The sequence below is a fragment of the Camelus dromedarius genome, chromosome 3 (assembly GCF_036321535.1).
Source record: "Camelus dromedarius isolate mCamDro1 chromosome 3, mCamDro1.pat, whole genome shotgun sequence".
NCBI classification, from domain to species: Eukaryota; Metazoa; Chordata; class Mammalia; order Artiodactyla; family Camelidae; genus Camelus; species Camelus dromedarius.
In genome coordinates this window covers 19,284,172-19,299,087 of record NC_087438.1, presented here as the reverse complement: position 1 = coordinate 19,299,087, position 14,916 = coordinate 19,284,172, and positions in this window count along the sequence as shown.

Sequence of the window (14,916 nt, the reverse complement as noted above, 5' to 3'; positions counted from 1 at the left end):
AGTCAGAGAAAGACAAATACTCTATGTTATCACTTGTATGTCAAATCTAAAAATATAAAACAAACAGATGTATATAACAAGACAGAAATATAGTCACAGGTATAAAGAACAAACTAGTGGTTACCAGTGGAGAGAGAGAAGTGGGGAGAGGGTGAAATAAAGTTAAGCAATTAAGAGACACAAACTACTGTGTATAAAATAAATAATAAAATAAATAACAATAATAACAAACTACTGTGTATAAAAAATGTACAACACAGGGAAACATAGCCATGATTTGTAATAACTTTTAATGGAGTAAAATCCATGAAAAGATTGAATCACTATGTTGTATATATGAAACTAATATAATATTGTAAATTAACTATACTTCAATTGAAAAAATAAATGACACTCTCCAAGTGACTCCTATGCACAACCATGGTGGGGAGCCACTGTTTCTATCTTTGTAACCTCATTCCAATCACTAAGAGCAGAGTCATTCTTTACCAAGGTTGAAACATTTATGAAATAATCAAGGTTTTCAAATCAATCACTACTGAAATTTAGCGATACACGTTTTTTAGCCTGAACATAGTTTCCACACATCACAGAGCAAAGCTGAAGGTTGCAAGAGAGTCTTATGATAGGGACAGAAGGTTGTTCTGTTTCCTTATTAGGCTTGAGCCAGACAATCTGGGCTTCTTTTCATTGCAAGGTACAAAATATTAGGAGAACCCACAATTCAACCCACTGTGATTCCTTATCTCCAAATATTACCCTATTTTTAGTGGCCACTATGATGGTTATCTGGCCTGTAGTAGGTATGCAATCTGAGCCCCCAAAAGAGTAAGCTCTAGCCTGCAAAGTCTGTGTCCAATTTGACCACTGTTACATTCCCAGTTCCTAGAACAGTGCCTGACATATAACATGTTATGATGGAAAAAAAAAAAAAAAAAAAAGAAAGAAACCTAGCAAAGGTTTAAATGGCAGCTTCACAGTGTTATAAACTAATAGTACCCCATCCCAGGATTTGTAGGAGAATATTATAGCCACACATGCTGTGATAATACTCAAAACAATTCAAAATGCCTCACATTCCTGGTTTGGGATTTATATGCAATCCCCTTCTACAATCAGCTGTTGGGTCATGATCTTTCACAACACATAATTAGAGGTACAAAGTCTTCCAGAAAATATGAGAGAACACTACCTAATTCATTTTATGAAGCTAATATTACTGTAATATCAAAACCAAAGTATACGAAAATACTTGCTAAAATCTGTCATAAGTATAGATGTAGAAATCCTTATCAAAATGCTAGTAAATATAGTTCAGCAACATATAAAAGGAATTGTGTACTTGACCCAGTGGGATTTATCTCAGGGAGGTGAGATTAGTTCATATTTGAAAATAAATCAACACAATGCAGTATGTTAACAGACTAATAAAGAAAAACACATGAAAATATCAAAGAAGAAAAGGCACTTTACAAAATTCAGCACCCATTAACTATAAAAACTTTCAGAGAATGTATAAGAAGATTTTCCCAATTTGACAAAATAATTCTATATTAACTAAATCATATTTAATGGTAAAAGACTGATTTGATTGAAAGTAAGGCAAGAATATCCACTCATTCAACATAATGCTTAAAAGTCTAGCCAGTTCAATAAGACAAGAAAAAGTAATAAAAGGAATATAGAGAAACAGAGAAGAAATAAAACTTCCTCTATTTGCAAATGACATCATTATGTAGGAAACTTCAATTAATCTTAAAAGAGGAAAAAAAAAAACCTTCTAAAACATAAATGAACTAAAGTCACATGATACAAGATAAAAATAAAATCAATTCTATTTCAATATATTAGCAATAAACACATCAACACTGAAATTAAGGATACAGTATCATTAACAATTGTTCAAAAAAATAAAAAGCTTAAGGTAAGCTGAATAAATATTTACGACTTGTATGCTAAAAATCACAAAATCCTGATTAAAAAAACAAAGGTCTAAATAAATGGAGGGACATACCATACTCACAGATAGGACAGCTTAATATAGCAATGATGTCAATTTTTCCTAAATTGATATACATATTCAACCCAATTCCTTTCAAAATCTCAACAAACTTTTTGCAGGTAAACAAGATTATTATAACATTTTTATGTAAAGGCAAAGAAACTAGAATAGCTAAAATGAATGTTATGTTAATTATCTTGTTTTTTTAAAAGAGTTAAAATTTTATAGTGTCAAATTTCAATATTTTTCCTTGTGTATCTTACTTTGAGGTCATCCTCTACAGGTTTTTTTTTTCCTTATTGAAGTACAATTGATTTACAATATTGTATTAGTTTCAGGTGTACAGCAAAGTGATTCAGTTTTTTTTCTTTCAGATTATTTTGAAAGGTTATATGTTGAAAACTATAAAACACTGAGAAAGGAAATTGAAGATGATTCAAAGGAAGGTAAAGATAACCATGCTCTTGGGTTGGAAGAATTAATAACGTTAAAATGGCCACACTCCCCAAAGTAATTTACAGATACAATGCAGTTCCTATCAAGATACCCATGACATTTTTTACAGAACTAGAATAATCCTAAAATTTCTTAGTATTTTTTACCCTTAAATATATGTTTATATACATAATACATGTGTGTATATATAAATATATAAATAATATATTAAAATGTACATGCTATATATATGCAATATTTTATTATGTTGATGATATTTAAATTCTAAATCTACATGAAACTTTTTTTGGTATTTTGTATGCTATACAGGTTTAACTCATTTTTTCTATTAACCTTCTACTGAAAAATATTTTTATCCATCTATTCTAGATACATTCTTAATCATATACAGGGTTCTTTAGATTCCGTTTTTATCTTATAAAACATTATTTCAATTCTTGAAATAGAAGGCTGTTTAGAAAAGTAAGATTAAGTATTTAATAATGAACTCTTTACATATGAAATTATTTCCCATTCAAGCATTCCTTGTCTGTATTTAATTCTACTAATCCAATCAAATCTTTAAAGAACAGACACATCATGATATCTGGATGTAATACAAAGACAATAGATCAGGTGAAAATATGTAGGATTTACAGAAAATGTGCCTATAAATGACTGCATTTAGAAGTCAAAAACAAAAATCAACAGGAAAAGAGAGCTCAGTCTGTGCTCATCACCAGTTAACTATGTCGCCTCTGCTAAGGGAACTCAAACAGAACTCAAAACTATATTACAAATTAATAGGAAATTATTTGAATTAATTTATCCCTCGATGGAATTATATAGAGTATATAGCATTTTACCCAGAAATTTTATGTCCATAAACGTTAGTATTTTGGTTTTGAATGTGTAAAATCATTTATACTTTAATTCACGTACTTGCTTTCTGTTGAGTTAGTGGCATCAGTTGCCTGCTATTAGGAATAGAAGATGCACACTTCTACCCACTGCATCTTGGCATCTAAATCATCAAGGAAAACAACGTCAATACTAGATGGAACAGCAAGATCAGGCTCGGTACTGGGCTTCAGTCTCCCAAGGTCAGAGGTTCCCCCAGCAGCCAGCCCAGGGCAACTGACCTGCACTCACACCTCTTGTGCTGCAGCAGAAGGACCCTGTCCCTCGCTCACAGGGCACAGACACAGCAGTGGGCTGGCCAAGTGCCATATGATGCACAGACTTAAGTGTAACTAGGGAGCACACACTGAGTCTGCAATGAGGAAAGAGTTTCCCATACATGGTGGTAAGTAAGGCACAAGCTGTGAGGACTCCTTCCGTCTGGGTACTGAAGAGTTCCAGGCCCAAAACCCATTCTTTAGTGTGATGAGAGAAAATCAAAAGACTAAGATGACGGACGGCTCTTCCCAACAGTTTCATGGGGAATTTTGCCTTTTTCATAGTTTCATCTTAGCACTAAAAATAGAATATAACCCCCAAGGACGACTCCAGAGAAAAGCCATTGGAAAATGAAAGAATGATTCATTTTACAGCCATTTATAACACAACTAAAAGACCAGAAAACAAAACAGAGCAGAATAAAACAAAAGCCTAAAACAGCAAAGAGAAGTGAATTCATTCCAATTATTTTTATATTGAATACATTCTTGTTACAAAATACTGTGTAACCTGGTTTACACATCTTGTTTTTGCTCTTCACAAATACCCTGAATGTCAGAAATCAGGGATTTTTGTTAGCACTTCATTGGAATGAAAATTAGACTTTAGATCTATTCATACAATGTGTCAGAAACATTTTAATCACAAATTGCCTCTCAGGCCTTTACTCATAGTTATTTGCTTTCAATTTCTAACACTTTTGTATTTGCTTTCCTAGTATGTAGTCTTTATAAACTAATGAAGTATAATTTAAGGATGACTTCTTAAAATCAAGATCAATGCTTAGTAACAAGAACACTAGATGACAAAAATTAGAAATTTGTGACCCAACATGGAATGTGTAGTCAGGGAATTTCATAACTCAAAAAATTCAAACAGATGAGGATCTACTTAATACATTAACTTTAATATTTCCTAAAATCAAACTTACATTATGGCAAGATTAGTTAATAATATATCATGATGGAAAATGGATTATGTTCAACAATGTTGGATGATAACCAAAATTGTAATATATTTTATCTAATATATCACAGTAAAAAACATTAGCATTCATAGAACATGCTATGGTTTCACAATAATTTTACTTAAATATAGCCCACAATATCTCCAGATGCTATTTACTTATATCAAACATTTATTTCTTACAGAAATGCATAGCTAAATGTGTACACATCTGTATGCAGACTACAACTTGTCTATAGATTGGATTTTAAAATCTATTAGCAAAATTTATAGATTAAAACTTGAAACAGAGTTTCCTGAGGATGAAAATAAGAGTTCACTGTAAGGGTATAAGTATTCGTTCTTGTACAAGAAAATAATTTAGCTTTTCTTACAAGAAATAGCTCTATACTTTCTTAAATAATGTTTAATATTGTAGTCATGCTATTTTTATTGCAAGAGTGTTCTATGTAACATTACATCTATAATTTCAAAATCACTGCCTCAGTAATTAATATAAACCATTGAATATATTATACTAACTCTAGTAACTACCATTTTATTGGGAGATTTGAAAATTTGTTTTCTTGAACAAAATTTATTATTCATTGTTATTTACTAGGAAAGAAATCTTAATAATTACAAATTTAAACAGTACTTCTTTTACCCATAGATATGTAAATTAGCTGCAAAAAACTATTGTCTAAGGCTTAATACAAACACGTAAATGTATTAATTGTTGCCTCTTTGATTAGTAGAATTTCTTGGTCATTAATTGCATAACATTTATTTATCTTAATATCATCATTTAGACCTACATGAAAATTTATACAGACATCTGCAATCAAGGTAAAATGCTATTTATCAGGTATTATATAATTTTGAAACAATGAAAAATCATATCAACAGCTTAAAAGTTCATCTTTTCTCCAGTAAAACTGCACTGAAACATTGCAGTCTTAATATTTTTGCTAGGGACACAGTAGTTAATAAAAATTATAATGAGTTACTCTGATGAGTATAGATTAGAAATAAATAGATCAGCAGCCTAAATAAATGAGTAGAGTTTTGCTGCTTTGTAGTGGACTAATATGCACCAATGAACACAATTAGCATCTTAAATATGTTGTAGGATAACCTCAAAATAGAATGAAATTCATCTTTCTTGAGTGTGTTTTTCTTTGGATGGATTAGCTTTTTCACCCTCTCATTGGAGGCAGATGTTAATTTCATCTCTCCCGTTTGTTTTCTGTTCTCATTACCCCCACTGACCATTTCCACTAGCCCACCATCCAAGGCTAGTATGCATTTTTTAACTACACCACAAAGTCTACACAGTTGCTAATCATCTAGAGAAATAAATGTACTTCCCTCCAGATATCATTTAACAATTGTTGGAGCAAGAATAAGATATGACCCTGGAGACTGTAATCTTGCTCACCAACTGCTTTTCCTTCAAATAGTGAAGGAGATAATCACAGAACAGACTGTTGAAAAAAAATCCCTATATTCTTGGAATAACCAGCCATTTTCATATATATATTAAATAAGAATGGACTAACATAAATTCTTAGATATAAATTATGTAGATCATTCATTCATTTAGCAAACACTTGGTAACTGTAACACTCACCAAGATTCCAGTTGTGCAATGAAAACTAAGGCATGGTCCATGTGAGTGCAAAATTTGTGTGCATTTACACAGTATTAATACATTCACCTGAAACTGTACACTACATCTCCTCCAAGAATTCTATCCCTCTATAGGCCCTAGTTTAAACCTCTGATTCAATTTTTATTTTTTCTTCATATTTTTAATAAAATGTTTTTTTTCACAGAAAAACTTAAGACATTCCTCTTACACAATTAATATGCCATGTGCACAGTATACCTTCTCTCTATTCCTGTTAAGTAAAGAATATTTCAAAGATAGTAAAAAACATTACTTTGTTTATTGCTACTCATCATACTTTCTTGAGATTAGTTTTGTAAATCAATATATCTACACCAGAAAAATGTATCTTTTTTTTATTGTAAATCAATACAATGAACAAATATATGTTGTTTAAATGCTGATATCATTCCTCAATGCATCTGCCCACTCTGAAATATTAGGATTTTATGAGTACATTAAGAAAAGAGTTAATATAAAGTAAAATCAAGAGGAAATATAGATTTTTTAAAGTTTAGGTTTATTAAATAGCCTTGGGATAATATGAGATCCAATAATACAATATTTATGAATTAAAGTATAATGAAAATTCATTTTTACTAAAGTTTAAAATTGTGGTTATATATATATTTTTCAATGTAAGTGTTTGGAAGATAGTAAAACAAAGACAATGTCTGCATGGAAAAGTCAAAATCACTTATACATGAGGCAGTCAATCACTCTTGATCATTATATTTTCTTTCACTGAGAATTTTGAAAAGGAAAAAATATATGCGTTTTTAGTTCTTAAAAAGCAAACATTCACATTACATTTGTTTTTGTCTTTAAAAACAAGGGGATTCACCCAGACATTTCATAACATTGAAAAACATTATACCCCTCAAAATGATATATAATACACACACACACACACACACACACACCTTTTGGCTGACAATATTTGAAACTTTTTTAGAAGACCAAATAAAGTGGAAATACATACACATATACATTTGGCTTATATTCAGATTTCTACAAATATTTGTTAACTTTATAGACAAGATTTTTAAGTTTGCAAATGACTTTAAAAATTACAAGATGAACACCTTCATGCAGCTGCTTTTTGATGATTTCACAAGGACAAATTTTAGTCATTTGAAATTTATCAGAAGCATTTTCTTGAAGGTACATCAATAATGCAGTGAAGCACTGAATTCATTTAAAATCGACCAATCATAAAATCATACCATGATGAAATATATGTCACAAAATGGCATAGCCATTATTATTTTAAGCCAAACACAGTCATCAAGAATCACTAATGGTGCTTAGTTTTAGAAATAAAAATCGCATTTGAATCTAAATATCCTTATTTATACCAATAAATCTGAATATAATGATAAAAATACAAAATAATAAATAATTAAATATTTTAAAGTCAAAAAGCTAAGAAAAAGAAGTTGGAGAATATTAAAAAGAATAAGGCAAAGGGATTTTCTTTCAAGATAGCAACAATTACGATGAAACTATGATATGATGTTGGTAAAATAGAAGAAAAAGAGACAAATGAAAATGGGAAAAAAAAGACTACGTCATTTTAACCTGTAAATCTGCTATTCACTAGAGAAGTCTTACAAATCCACAGGGAAATTCATTCAGTAAATGTTATCAGAATGTTGGCTGTCCATAGGGAGAAAAAAGTAGTTTGATCCAATCATATCACATGAAACAAAATTCCCAGGTAGATTAATGACAAATGTTTAAACAAAAATTTCCAAGTGGTATATGGAAAATAGGGTACTATCTTTATGATACTGAGTAGAATAGAAATTGTTTTAAAAAATGAAAGCACAAGGATTAAAATAAAATATTGAGATACTTGGTTATATTTTAAATATTCTTCCCAAACAACAAAAGATAAAATAAGTAACATTAAAATATAAGCCATAAACAGAGGTGAGAGCTTTCAAAACATATAACTAACCAAAGATTATTATCCAAAAATATACAGAATATCTGCAAAGCAATAATTTTAAAAACCCAATTAAAATTATACAGAGGATATAATAAAACACAAAGGTGAAGAATTCTGTATTCTCAATAACTATGTGAAAGAGTGAATCTTACACATAATCCAGACAACAGAAATGAAATGAGACATCATTTCACTCAAATTAGATTGATAAATTTAAAAATGTCTGACAATTACAAGAATTTCACTAACGTAAAATCAAGGTAACATTTATGCACTTAGTAGCAAAACTACAAAAGTCTGAATTACAACAACCACTTGGAAGATGAACTGTTAATAAAGCTGAATAGTGTATACTCAGAAATTCTATTTCTAATCACACACACACAGAAACACACACACACTTTTAAAGGAAACAGCAAAGAGGAGATTTCACTCAACTCATTTTCTTATGCTTGTAATCTTGATACCAAAACATAAGAAATACAAAGTAGGAATAGACAGTTATAGTTCAAGTTCTTCATGAAGAACATGGAAAAACCTTAAATCTTAGAAAAACAGCATCAGCAAAGTATATAACGGGTAACAGAATGACCATGTGAGTTACTCCAAGAATGCAAAGCTGCTTAAACTTTAGAAAAATTCATGAATGTAATACATCATATAAAGAGAATAAACAGAAAAACATATGTTCACTAGATATTTTTAAAAAGAACACGCAAATTTGCTGGCTATAAAATCAAACATTAAAATTTCCATTTGTATATACAATGAAACAAATTTTTTAAATTAACTTAAAAAAGATACTATTTTATAAGAGCACCCACAATAGGAAGCACATATGAATAAATAAACAACAATAAAAAAGTAAACAAGATCTCTATGAGATATAAAAACCTCCCAAACAAAGGAAAAGATCTTCCAAGGTCTCAGCCAAAGACACTTAATGTTGGAAACATATCAGCCCTCTGCCCACTGAAGTATAGATTCTATGAAATTGAAATCAAAATTGAAACATGGCTTTCTTATGGACTTTGGTGTGAGAGGTCTCAGAAATGTATATGAACGTGCAAAGGGCCAGGACACACAGTCCTTATGTATAAAAATTACTAAGTGAAAGAATTTGCCCTACGTAATATGAAGTCTCACTTAAAAACTACAGTAAGAGAGTATGTTTTTGGCATTCTGATAGACACATAGATCAATTTAACATAGAGATCTAAGAAGCGAATACACAAATATATGAAACCTTTGATATATTACATAGATGGTTTTGCAAATGGGAAAAACTGCTTTTAAACAAATTTGAGTTTTAGAACAGTTTTAGTTTTACAGAAAAAATATGAATATAGTAGATTTCCCTTACAATCCATACCCAATTTCCTTTATTATTAACATTTCATATTAGAAAGGTACATTTGCTGCAAGGAATAAATTGATATTTAGACATTACTTTTATCCAACATCCATATTTTATTTTGATTTCTATCTTGCTAAACCAACTTCCTTTTTCTAGTACAGGATCCCCCCTCTGAGATGCTACATGACTTTTAGTTGTCATGTCTTCTTATGCTTCTTATGGTTTTGAGAATTTCTTAAACTTTCCTGGTTTTAACAACCTTGACAATTTTGAGAAGTAATGATCATGTATTTGCGGAAGGTCCCTCAAATGATGTTTGTTACTTTTCTCTCATGGTTTTTGGTTTTAGGTAAGAGGGTCACAGATGTAAAGTGAATTTTTATCACAACATATCAAGGGTACACGCTATCAACACAGCATCACTATTTTAATATTGACCTCTTGAACTTGATCACCTGAATGAAGTAGGATTTGTCAGGTTTCTCCATTCTAGAGGTAATATTTTCTCCTTTCCATACTGTACTCTTTGGGAGAAATTCAATAAGAACAGCTGACACTTATGTAGAGTTAAACTCTACTTCTTTGAGGATCAAATATCTACATAAATTATTTGGAATTCTTCTGCATGTAATTTTTCAATCATTTGTTTATATCAGAATGGACTAAGGAATATATATTTTATACTTTGGGTTAAATCCAATTATACTTACGTGGGGTTTTTGGGTTTGTATTTTTTGGTTTTTTGTTTTTGTTTGGTTTTTTGCTCAAATTGTTCCAGCTTTGGCCATTGGGAGATCTTTCCTTTGGTTCCTGCGTCCTTTTGGCATACCTCATCATTGTGGTATTTTTATTAATAAATTTTTACTCTCTAGTACTACAAGTTACTGCAGGATCATCTTGCATATTTCCTGCCCTGATCTCAGAATCAGCCATTTCTCCAAGGAGCCCTTGATCTTTTCTTTTTTTTCCCTTTCAGAATGGTTCGTCAGCATTTTTTGTAAAGTTCAGAATTGGAAAAAGCTCAAAGATTTATCACTATTGGAAAGAGTCAATATATTGTGGAGTATTCATACAATGGGAAATTATACCGTAATGAATAAGAACAATCTGTAGCCTCAAGCATCATACAGTATAAATCTCACAAAAACACTGAGCTTAGGTTTCAAATCAAAGTAGAATGGATATAGTGTGATTCAATTCATAATAAGTACACACATTTCATTATATGTGATCATTCCATTAGACTTCTATTGCTATTGTAACAAATTACCACAAACTTTGCTTCTTGATACAAATTTATCTGACAGTTCTGAAGGTCAGAGTTCTAAATGGGTCTCAATGGACTAAAATTAAAATGTCAGCAGATCTGTGTTCCTTCTGGAGGCTCTAGAGAAAAATCCCTTTCCTTGACACTTCCATTTTCTTAAGGTCCCCCACATTCCTTAGCTCAAGGACCCCTCTCTCCCATCTGCCCTAATGCTGTTACACCAGGCTGCATCCTTCTTCTGCCTCCATCTCTTTCATTCTCCCTCTCCTGCCTCCATCTTCCACATTTATGGCCCTTATGATTCCAGGGGTCTCACCTTGATAACCCAGGATACAATCCTGACTGTAAGGTTAGTTGATTAGCAAACTTAATTCCATCTGCAACCTTGTTTCTCCTCTGCAATATAAAATAACATGTCCACGGGTCCCAGAGATTAGGATGTGGACATCTTGAGGGTAGGGGGAGCATTATTCTGCCTATTAGAATTATCATTCAAAAATTAACCACAGTTTTTGACTGCATGTATCACCAATAAAACAGTGAAGAAAATTAAGGCGATTCTCACTGAAGTTGGGAGAGTGATTCCTTCCAAGGAGGAGGTAAGGAGATATAGAGAGGAGCAAAATGGTGCAAGCCTCTCATTTGACAATGACTAATTTCTTAAACAGAAGTTTCAGGTGGATTCACGTTATCATTGTTCTTCATTCTGCATCATTGGGTACAGTGTTGAGGTATGATGTGTTCTACAATTTACAGTGATTTGGATTCTTTTCCCTTTTAATTTTAAAGGTCATTAAGTATTTTTCAAAACTTATTTAAGATGAATCCAAATGAGAAAACATATGCACACACAAAGAAGTTACATGCTATTTTTATGTATACAAAGGTACATAGTTCAATTAAAACAAAATGAAAATCTTTGGAGCTAAAGTATTGAATTAATTCCATTTTGTCATCCTGCTTTGACCTGGGCAAGGCCACAGGAGCCTGGTTTACATCAACTTGGTTCCTTTGCCATCAGGTTTCAGGGAAGGTTTAGTGAATGGAAGGCACTGACAGGAGATTGGGAATTCAGCAGCTGGAGAGAGAAAAGCTCATTTATAAAATTTCATTTATAAAATATTGGAAAAAATAGTTATAATTCATCTTGTTACATATGAAAAGCTCAGTGAGTATCTGATTAAATATAAAGAATCATTTCTGTTATTGTTATTGCCATTTCTCCTCTCTCCTCCTACTACTCTTTTTCCCTCTTTAACCTTTTTCTTCTTTTTCCTTCTCCTTTTCTTTTTCCTCCTCCTCCCATCCCCTTCCCTGTCCTCCTCCTCCTCTTTCTCCATCTGCTTCCCCTTCTTCTTTGTCTTTAGTTTGTTTCCTTCTTTTTCTAGTGTTGTCTCCCTATTATTTTCTCCCTAGTCCTTCAGGGGCATTTGACTCCTTTACTGACCTTCCTCTGAGTCAAGAATAAAAGACCAGAGGACAACACTATTAGGTAAAATAATCTCACCACTGCTTATACCAAAATATTATACAAAGCAGTGATTCCTAGAAGCCACTATGATAACAAATATTTTCTGCTGATACCTCCTCTGCATCCTTTGCTTTAGTAATGTCAAAGATAATTATCTAATGTATAAAATAAAATAATAGAGAAAAGCAGCCATAGCTTGAGGTTGAATAGTTAATGGTTTTCTGTTTCATTATGGCATAAGCAAAAAAATTTACCACCAGCATGTGAAATTTTAGGCACAGTGTTATGAAATTGCAAAGGAAGAGAGGAATCAAAAGAGCATCAGATGTGATAGAGCATCACATATGATCTTGAATCTGAACTGAGCTATTAACTATTTTCTCTTTTCTCCTAATTATTATTTTAAAAATTACCTTTTATCCTAATTATCTGTCAGAATTGGGAAAAGAGTAAGAGAAGCTAAGTTTATAGACTGCATGCTATATTACTAGATTCTGACAAAAATATTTTGACTTTCTCACACAGCTAAATTACAGAAGTCTAGAAACAGATTTCTAAATAAACAAGTGTGTGTGTCCATATAACAATTATTCCACTACTTCTATGAAAGATGGCACATATGGGAAGCTTTACATATAGAGATAAAGTGTGCTGTCTCTGAAGTCAAAACTGCCTGAATTCAAAAACTGAATATCTAGAGACCACGTGATCATTTACAGGTAACCTAACCTCTATCATCTTAGGTCAGTCATCCATAAATTTGGAATAATAATGACTTCAAATATTTTTGTAAACCTTAAATTATTTACATAGACAATCTTTCAAAAATACCTAGAAGAGATAATCATTTATACATATTAGTACTTTATGGCAAAAACATCATCTATGAAATTTCAACATATATAATGCATACCTATAATTATATATCTTAACATCAAATAAATGTGTTTGTATTTCATTTACTCATTTGTTCCTTAGCTTTTCTAAAAATAATAGGGGTCTGATAATAAAGGATACAAGAAACATTTAAAATAAAGATAAAAGTCTATGGTTCTTTAGTCTATTCACTGATAAAATTATTTGAGATAATGGATTGCTAATGGTCATAATCACATGATCACGATCATAGAAGCCAACCAGAATTTAATTTTTAAATGGAGCTTAGAAAGTTTCTTCTACTGATTTTAATATATTTTCCCTCTTTTGATTCTACTGTACATCAGTCTTACTGTGTCCGTTTTATATTTGCACTGACATAGCCAGTGGGTGTTTGGATATAAGGAATGGCATTTCAAGAGAGAGGCTGACTAGAGAAATTTTTTAACTTCTGTCCTTAAATCTCCACTCTTTTCTTTCTATAATCTTTCTGTTGAAGACCTCATTGACTGCTGTCATTGTCACTTTCCCAGTTATGAGGATGCCCCAGTTCTGCATCTGGCACTCTGACTTCTCTAATTAGATTCTGCATTTTCAACAGTTGCTGGTTATTTCTATATGTGAAAGCCTTCCATTCACAACATTTTTCTGGAAAAGGAGAACAAAATAATAAACATACATCATGGATATTTTATAGATAAACTGGATCTCTTAGAATTTATGTGATATACTCTAAATCACAGATTTAGTAAGTAGAAAAGCAGAGGCTAAAATAGATCACTGAAGTTTGAATCTATTGCCCTTTCTCCATGGCACTCTTAAATGGAACTGAATTCCAGTGCACAACAATGCTACAATAATTCAGTTTCATTGTATCACTGTACTTATATCATCCAGCATAATCTGTGGTCTGCTCCAGGTTAATCTATTTCATTTGCTTTATCCAGCATTGCATATATACAGAAAAGGCCCCTTACACTAAGTTATCTGAATGAACTGCTCAACATTATGCTTTGATGATAGGATTATTGCTTTGTGTCTCTTCGGGGTATTGCAGATTCAAAAATATAAAGCTCATTAACATGAAACAGCTCCCTGAGGAGATGTGTTATGTGGAATCCAATGTTTACAAACATTTATAGCCTTATTCATCTAAAAGTTGTCCATTAGTTGGCAGTAAATCAGTGTGATTTGCATTGAAATGCGCTGTTTTACTTCTAGTAGCCATGCAGTTGTATATATACAGAGAGACACAATTATGCAATATCATATTTTAAGTTAAAGAAACCCACCAACAAATTTAAAGGAAGATTCATTGTTTTCAAGTATGAACCATTGACAATTTATGTTTATTTGCAATAGTGGTTCATTGCTCAGATTCCTTCAAACCTACCTTTATAGGTATTACTTTGAATTCTTCAAAGACTTAACATAATCATTTTAGTCCTGAATGGTAATATTTCCTATATTGAATTGCAATGAATTCATCTCAGTTATAACACAAGAAGATAAGTCAGGATTTTATATTAATGTATTCATTAATCAATTTATTACATGTATGTGAATATATACAGTATGATCTGGTTTTACTACTTTATTCATTTATTTAACAAATATTCATTAAGCTCCTAAAATGTGTAAACCAAGATGTGAAAGAAAGAAATGTCTTTATTTTTATTATATACATTAAAAGAAGGCACAAAAATAAAACCTAAGTCAAAATTATAGAGAACAGATATGGTATCTTTTGAAAAAAGA